General features: G+C 38.7%; 1 non-coding gene across 1 annotated transcript; it reads left to right on the top strand.

The window, feature by feature from the left end:
- The first annotated feature begins 1,846 nt into the window (after positions 1 to 1,846).
- Positions 1,847 to 1,953, top strand: LOC118480836. Its single transcript, XR_004863817.1, has one exon. It is a non-coding gene; the product is annotated as a small nucleolar RNA R71 (small nucleolar RNA).
- Positions 1,954 to 9,318: the final 7,365 nt, after the last annotated feature.

The raw sequence follows: 9,318 nt of genomic DNA, 5'->3' as shown, positions 1-9,318 counted from the left end.
ATGCTAATAGACTTTAAACTTGCTAAACTAGTTTAACTTGTTTAAATGTGTGCACCATGATACTAGAAATGGCTAAGTGGTTTAATAAGGGGTAATTATCGTTAATCAAGAAAGCTTTCCTTCACGTAAGGACCTTAACGGGTTAAATGGTGTCGTTATGAATTCTTGCCATTAATTGTTAGCTTAGTTAGTATCTTAGGCCAAAATTGCTATCTTGGTGAATTTATGTGCAAGATTTGTAAAATGAACTCGGTTGCGATTTAATCTAGTTTATGCTTGTCTCGGTGGTTGCATTGTGTTTATCGGTGTCACTTTCCTTGATTAAGTGAGGTTAGAAAACTCTTAACGGATGACTAACGTATCTTTAGGGGATTTTCATAGACATTTATCAATTGCACGTTAAAGAACAATCTTAGGTGGTTAAAGTGTGTTTATCGTTTTAGCTTTCAATATGATTGTCACGTTAGGATTCCCGAAAGGGATACTAATTGTCTTGAAAATGGAAAATTGATCAAATGTTTCAAGTGACAAAACCGACTTAGTTTATATACTTTGGTTGTGTATAAAGCAAGGGTTTATACTTATTTTCTTATTGGGAGTCTATTATGTTGTTTTACATCTTTGTTTATGCTTACTTTAGTTTTTAGAAAATTACACAACTTATCTTTCTTCCGTTAATTTAATGATAAAGGTCTAGTATTATTTCTCCGCCCACTTCCTTGGATCGATACTTGGTTCTTACCGATGCTTTACTACATATATGACGGGGTACACTTGCCCTTTCGTGTGTGTTTTAATGTTGAAGTATAAATCACTTTTATAAATTTAAAACCGAATCGTGTGTTAGATTCATTGTAAAAACATGTATATACGCGCACACGTCAGTAACCAACCGGCGTTAGGTACCGGAGGATTCTTGGTAGGCTCTTGGTTTGGTGGAGGAGTCGTTTCTTTTTGGGGCATCGGCGAAGTTGCGGTTTGGTTAGACGGACTCTTTTTGGTTGGGGGTAGCGGAGCCCCTTCGGGACCTAGGGTACAGTTTCTCAATGTGATGAGATGTACTTGCGCCTTTGGGTTGGTGTCGGTATTGCTGGGTGACGCGCCTTGTGGTCTCTCGGAGAAATTTTGAGCAAGTTGATTTAGTTTTTTTCAATGTTTTGGATACTATCTTTTTGACTTCTAAAGTTCGATTCCATTTGTTGAAATCGATCCGAGTTTTTCTTCTCGGTGTCGGAGATGAGGCGTGAGATAGTATCTTCAAGCCTCTCTCGTCATCTTCAAGCCTCTCTCGTCCACCTTGTTGTTGTTGAGAGAAATTTTGTAACTCATTTCTTGGTTGTTGAAAGTTTGTTCGTTGGTTTTGATTTTGTCGGTTACTACTATTGCCGGGTTCTCTCCAACCAAGGTTAGGGTGGTTACGCCATCCTTGGTTGTAGGTACCCGTTGGAGGACCCGACGGTCTAGGTCTATTATCAATGTAGTTTACCGTTTCTGTTTGATTATCCATTTCTTTCATACAACTCCAATTTTCATGTGGTCCACCACACCCTTCACAAGCCATAACCGATGCCGTTTTTGCCATTTCTAACCTTTTGATTTCGAAGAGAGGGTCTCGATTTGAGCTTGTAAAGAAGTGCTTTCGTCAACCTTATGGGCGCCCAGGGCAATAGATTTTGTGCCTCGGGGAGTGTGCCACTGAAAATTGTTTTGAGCCATTTTCTCAATTTGATTATAAATTTCATTTGCGCGACGATTACCTAGAAGTCCCCCGGAGCTAGAGTCAAGTGTTTGTCTTGTGTGTGGCAACAACCCATTATAGAAAGTGGATACTTATTGCTATACCGCAAGACCATGATGAGGGCACTTTCTTAATAGCTCCTTGAACCTTTCCCAAGTTTCATACAAGGATTCCCCGCCCTCTTGTGAGTATGTATTAATTTCAGTCATTAATTTAGCCGTTTTAGAAGGAGGGAAATACTTATACAAAAACTTTTGGGCTAGTTCATCCCCACCGAACCAACTGGGAGGATGTTAAGCCAAGCCTTAGCTCGGTCTTTCAGTGAAAACGGGAACATTCGGAGGCGGATGGCGTCATTTGATGCTCCGTTGGTCCGAAAAGTATCACATATTTCCAAAAGGTTGGTAATATATAAATGGGGATCTTCGTCTGCAAGCCCATGGAAAGTTGCGAAGTTTTGGAACATTTGGATCAAATGCGGCTGAAGTTCGAAGTTGTTGGCATCGACATTCGGTGCATTGATAGCGGTGCCGAGATTACCTACCGTGGGCCGTAGGTAATCCATTAGGGTACGTTGATCCGCCATTGGAAGTAGGTCCCCCGAAACTTTCTCTTGGTTTTTAGCTTTAAGTCTTTTTATAAGAAAGTGTTTGGGTTCGTCTAGAGGTTCTTTTATGTCTTCCATCAAACTGCACCGAATTCTGCACCATATTTATAATACTAGATTTAATTTCAAAAGTAGGTGCATCTATAGTAGGTCTAATAATACTCGACTGCAGGCCTTCACGTCTGGGCTGATTTGATTCATTCAAAGGCCGCTCGTCGTCCGCCATGATGATGTGTCCTTCGTCGGCTGGGCCCTCGACCTCAGCGGGCACCACCTGCTCCGACTCACCAGCTGCGAGTAGCAGGCCAACCGCACGAGATCTTTCGCGAAGACGTCTCCTCAGATCACGCTTGTAGGATCGTGAATTGACCCGAACGAGTCGTTTAGAGGCGTTCTTCTCTGTTTCAGGTGCGGAATTACAAGAAACAGAGGTAGAAACAACTGATTCTTCAATATAACTGCTAATTGTATTGATTAGAAACAATTACAAGCATTTTTTCACACCGGCAGCACTTCGTTATGGAATTCGTCAAAGTTCTAAATGATTTCGCTCATATGTGCCTTTATATAGGCCTGAGGGTTTCGCTCCAAGGACCACATGTCCGTATGAGCGAAACCTCAGCATGTACAAAATAGCAAAACCTCATGACCACATGAGCGAAACCTTCAGTTTATGACCATAAGAGCGAAACCTCTACCTAAAACATATATACACTCCTATTTTCTCGTAAAACATGCCCTAATCTATACAATACAATGTAAGACTCGATACAAGACGAAGTCGACAGATGTAGTGCATCAACAGACTCCCCCTCAGATGTTGACGAGTCGACTATCGAGTCATGACAAAGCTGTGTCTTCACTTCTTCAGTCTTGATCAGTCTCTGGGCTTTTCTCTCTCTTTATCTTCAGACTCCCCCTCTCGATTTGCTGGCATTCCTTTGTTCTTCAGCAATATCTGATACAGGATCGTTGTCTAGCTTTTCATGTTCCAAGATCGAAACCTTGCTCAATATACAGAGTCTTCAATTTCTAGGATCGAAATTTGGCTATTCCTGCACATTCTTAACCCAGAAACAAATTTTCTACAATTTAATAATATGTAGTGCACCAATTCTGACTAAGTCAGACGACACCCTCTCATAAACATATGCACCAACATATACTCTCCCTCAAAGATAACTCTCTTTGATAAACCACTTGTTGATTAAAATCATTTTGCATTTCAAAGTATGCTTCCCTTCACAACAATGTCATCATGTCTAGCACTCGGAATTTTGAAAATCTGCTCACCGGTATCAGTTGTCGAAAATCTTTTTGACTTTTTTTAAAAAAATATGCTAAAACACCCACAAAATCTTTTTGGATTTTCTGAAAGAAAGTAAATGATATCACTTGTAAAGACAAAGACTGACACGAATTGTAAAATCAACAAGATGCAGAAATGAAAATATTTACAGACAATATTTTTGTGAATTTGCGTAAGAGGATCATATCAGTTTATGAGACATGTCACCAACACCGTTAAGCTGATTACATTTTAAGCTCTAAACAATTCACCTAGATTGTCAGTATATTTGTCCACTTAAATTCTCACACAAATTTCAACTGATCCGAGATATGAAGTTAATGTTTTAAGCACTTAAACTTATCCGTGTGTCCCATTACTTGTATATACTCCCGTATCCAGATCCCAATATTTAGTCTTACAGGTGAGTATACCACAGATGATATCTGTTTAGGGGTTAGATGCGAGGGCCGTGAGAGCTCAGGTTGATACTTCCATATACGCAGAGAGATGATGGCTTTGACTTTTCGGTGTGTCCCCTTTAGAGGATCTTTTGATTTCAACAGCAGCGACTATCAATTTTATTGTTTCATCAGCTTGCTGAGGGCGATGCTATGTTTCAAGCATAATGCGGAAAGCATTATTCGGGGACTAGGTCAGTACTTCCATACAACAGAAGTCCCGGGATAATGCCCCAGATATCACTGAGCATAAAGACCTAGTATCTCAGAATAAGGGACCTTTCAAACAAGATTTCAGGGGTTACCTATATATCCAAGCAGTTTTGTTAACCAACAGAATAAGCAAGTTTGATTTTTAGGTTTATATCTTGTCACAATTTACTAAATGTGCAAAAACCTACTGACACATCCGCAGTGAGATTGTTTATCACATTTTATCATTCCAATTCTTTAGCATGTTGTGACAGCCCACTGATGTATTATCATTTCCTCTTTTTCACAGCAAAACTCATTTTTTAATTTTATCATGTTTTTGTATTTTTTAAATTTTCTAATGTTTTTGGATTTTCTGAAAAATTTCTACTCCCCCTAAAATGCAAACATATTAAAGAAAAATTGAAAACAACTAAACTCTAAACTCACTTGAAAACATAAAACGCAACACAAACTATACAGAAATATGACAACCGATATCAAATTGCATCAAATCGCCATTCACTTAGCATAAACAATCAGAACTCCCCCTATCAACAAACCATTTTCTCATTTTAGATTTCAAAACACTTAAGTTTGTTTTAATCAAAATGATTTTTCCGGAAAATAAGTTTGTTTTAACCACTTGTAGGTTTACCACTTGTTAAAATTGGGGATGTGGTTTATCAATCTGTTCATCAATCTTTTGTATATAGTAAATCAAGTACAAATTAATGTCCCTGATTTACCATATGCAGTTCAGAAACCTCTGTACCACTTGTAATTATCTCCAAAATAATATCACTTGTAAAAGTAACCACTTGTAAAACATACACTACCAACTGTAGGTATAACCAAGCAATACCAGTTGTAGGAATGTTACGTCTACGTCACCAGTTTACCACTTGTAGAATTGATCACAAAGATGCCGATTCCTGCTTCTCTCTTACCAACCGGGAAGCTCCGGCGTAGTCCTTTCACCTGTAAAAATTTCAACAAGTCAATCAATTTTCATACAAACGCTTCAATCATGAACTATATGAAAGATGCCGATTCCTGATCCACGATATAAACTTGGGATCTCCGGCATAGTCCTTAGACTATTATGGGAAGCAAACTTCCATCCAAGTCTTCTCAGACTTGATGGCTTTCAGTTCTTGCGCAGTAGGGTTATAAGTTGCCTTTTTAGTAGCGTAAAAATCTTTAACCCCCTTTGCTTTCCCACTCAACATTTTCCCAAAAATCTTTTTAACATTCCCATTGAATGTTTTTTCGACATCAAAATCTTTTTTCTCATAATAAAACTGATTCGAGATCTTAGTTTTACCGACTTTCTTTTTAATCTCCTCAAATTTCAATGATGGAAAATCATCATCATTCACTGAAATTTTCACCTCACCTTGTGGCTCCTCTGGCTTTGTGGAACCAGATTCATCGCCGACTTTCTCACTTACCTTTTTAACAACCCACACTTGGTTGTTTTCAGCTTTCTTCTTGTAAACATTCTTTTTAGAACACTCACCAACCTTATAAGTTGAATTTTCAAAAACTTTAAGTTTTTCGGTTGGTGGTTCAACATCAACAACTTTTTCTTTCAATTTCTGAGAAACTCCCTGTTTTTTCTTGATGTTCTTTGGGCAGTTCCATGCAATGTGACCAGCTTCATTGCATTTGTAACAGGTGCGAGTCTCTCTTTGATGAAACACTTCGTTCCATTCTTCCTCCTCTCAGCAAGAAACTCTTGGTTTGACTGTCTCCAAAACGGTTACTTCTGCTCATCCTCAGAACTTCCTCCTGAAACAAATTCAGTTTTTGTTTTAGAATTTTTCAAATTTTTATCATTTTCTGATGGAATAAAGCCGAGACCTTTCTTTTTGTAGCTACGATTTTGGTTTGGTTTCTTTCGAGAACCCGAACCAGAATTGAGGCCTTTTTTCTTGTTTAAGCGTTGCTGAACTCTTGAAGTGTATTTTTTAGGTTTTTTAGTAAGATTTAAATCTTTTATTTCAGAAATGTTAATTTCTGTCATTTTAAAAACCTTTTTGATCATGTCAAAATGAACACTTCTTATTGGAAATTCTTTGTCCAAATATAATTTGTCCGAATCATTTAAAGTGTATGCAACTTCAAACGTTTCATCATCCAAATTTGCTTTTGATAATAAAAACTCTTTACTATAAGACTGTTTAACCGACGAATTTCGACTGTTGACTGACGGACTTGACCCTCCAGACTCTGACTTTGACTCGGACTCCTCATCAGTATCCAACACCTGATCGACCACCTTTTTGATTAATTCAGACTCATGATCAGTGTCAGAGGAGGTGAACGTGACATCAATGTTTTCTGGTAATTCGTCAGTTGTGTCGGTTTTAAGCTTAATATTGACCGCTTTTTCAAATTGCTCCTCATTTGGTTTCCTAGGAGAATACCCTTCCTAAATTGGAGGCGGACACTTGTTATATTTAACGGTCGGTTTCTTACCACTGTCATTCTTTTTCTTCGGCTTCTCATCTTGAAAAGCTTCCATTCCTGCAACAGTTGGGTAAATACGATCAATAAGATAATCAAAACTAGAATAGCTTTGCAATAAACGTCTGATTCTCTCATTCTCGATCTTCTCTGTCTCCAACTCTTGCTTCCATTTAGCACTCTCTTCGATGTAGAAATTTATCGCCTTCTGCTTTGACATCATGACTGCATTCATCATCGTCAGTGCTTGTTCTCTTTCAGTGTTTGTCTTTTGGAGGCCAGTTACTGTTTTGTTCAAGACATCATAGGATTCTTTAACATAGTTGAGGTTGAACAGTAACTGCTCCTTCTTCTTCTCATACTTAGCAATAATATCATCTTTTGCTGCACATTCCTTGCATGTTTCCAAACACTTCTCGCAAGGCTTAACGACTTCAACAATCTTCTTAACTTCGACTGTTTTCACCACTTTAACCACCTTTTCTGTCTCAATCACCTTCTCAGCATCAGACATCTTTTCTTCAATCACCTGCTCAGTCTTATCATTTTCCTCAGCAACACTTTCAGTCTTCATTTCCATTTTCTCTTTTGCCGCTCTTTTTGCCTTTAGCTTATCCATGCGATCTGCAAAATAGAAATGAAAACTTTCAGGAGATAGATGAGATTTAGCAACATTAATATGTTTCTCCTCCTCATCATCACTGCTACTATCAACTGGTGACTGATCAAACTTTGCAGATTTTACAGAATCAACATCTGACACATCAGACACAGATGGTGTTTGATCAAAAACAACTTCTTTTTCAGAGTTCACATCATTTTGTACATTTTCATCTGAACTCTGTGAACTATCATCATCGCTAAGTGAACTTTCATCAGATGCAGCAGACTTCACAGTTTCACCAATAGACTTCATCCATGTGGCAAACATGTCTGGTTCTCTCACAATCTTGGCGATGAAAGCTTTGTAATCTCCATTTTCATCTATAAACATATCCCAGCTGAATCCTTCAGGTAGTCTTTCATCATCTTGATCGACTATACAGGCTTTGCTTTCAGGTGATATGTAGTTGCTCCAGCTGAATTCTACTAAACATGCTCTCTTTGAATCCTCAATCTTCCTACCATGAGCCGTCTGTGAATCTTGTGATTGACCAACCTGCTGATAAATGGCTTTCCGGTAGTAGTCATCTTTTCCGAACGGATTCTGAGCACCACTAGCTTCTCTACCTTTGCACTCCCGTTTGAAATGGCCTTTCTCCCTGCAACGAAAACAAGTAACTTTAGATTTATCAAAACCTAAAGTAGATACATGAGCATCAAGAAAGTCATTTCTCCCGGTAATTGTCTTGAACTTCTCAGCTCGGCGAAGAACACTAGCAAGACACCATTTAATATCCATAAGTTCCATTTCTTCGGCGTCTATTTGATCGTAATCTTCTTTGGTGAGCATAGGATTTCCGATCCGACCTGCTACTAGACCTTCATATGAAAGCAACACAGAACCAAGAAGTGCCATGTGGTCTTTAGCAGTTTCTTCCGAAAAACTTTGACCTTCTGGAAGATTCAGAGCGATGTTACATTGAATCACAAAACCATTTCCTGTCTTTGTGCCTTGAGACTGAAAACTTGTATTTGACTCTTTAGGATTGACACTAGGAAACGATGACAATCCACTGCTGCTTTTGGTTGAACTCTGATATGCCTTTTCCGATGAATCTCCAGCACTGAATGTGGTTTGGATTTTCGGACTTCTCTCAGATTCTGGAACTGGAACACTCCCTTTGTAATACATCTTTACGTCCTGTTGACCACTCGGCCTATTCATCTTTGCGATCTTCTGTTATTCCAAGTCTTGACTCTCGATCTTTTCAATAAACTGAGAGATTGTTAGCCCGTCATAAACACCCGTATTCTTTAGAATCATCAAATACGTTCCCCACTCTTTCTGTGGTAACGCATCGGCAAGCTTATCTACCCACTCTTCACGATCTTTAGTAATACTCAGCATTGACATTGATCGCACTAGGTGGCAGTATCGTTCGATCAGCTTCTTTGTATCCTCTCCCGGTAAACTGCTGAACAGATCAAACTCTTTCTTTAACAGTGCCTTCTTGCTCTTTATCATATTTTCACTACCCTCAAATTTAACTTTAAGTGCATCCCAGATTGACTTTGCAGTTTTGTCATGCCGAAGCAAGATGAAAATATCTTCTTTGATCGCTTGCTGCAATAAACTGATCATCATCTTTTCTGCTTTGTACATAACCCGTTCTTGATCCGTAAACTCAGATAACTCTTTCAGAACTTACAACTCTGTTCTCGGCAATACATATTTCTTTAAGATACGTTCCCACGATCTAAGATGGTTTGCCTGAACCCAATTCTCGAATCGATCTTTCCACCCATAGTATTCTTCGATACTCATCAATTTCAGGGGCTTTTGGGTGGTTCCCGTCTCGTTTTCTAAATTCATAGCTTGAGCAATAGCAGCCAGAGTAGACGGTGTTGCGAACGCGTTATAGAACTCAGTATCCATGATGACTCAGCATGTTTTTCA

The sequence above is a fragment of the Helianthus annuus genome, chromosome 7 (genome assembly GCF_002127325.2).
Source record: "Helianthus annuus cultivar XRQ/B chromosome 7, HanXRQr2.0-SUNRISE, whole genome shotgun sequence".
Lineage (NCBI taxonomy): Eukaryota > Viridiplantae > Streptophyta > Magnoliopsida > Asterales > Asteraceae > Helianthus > Helianthus annuus.
Note: the sequence above shows the minus strand (reverse complement) of the source record. Positions and strands in the feature narration are given on the sequence as shown.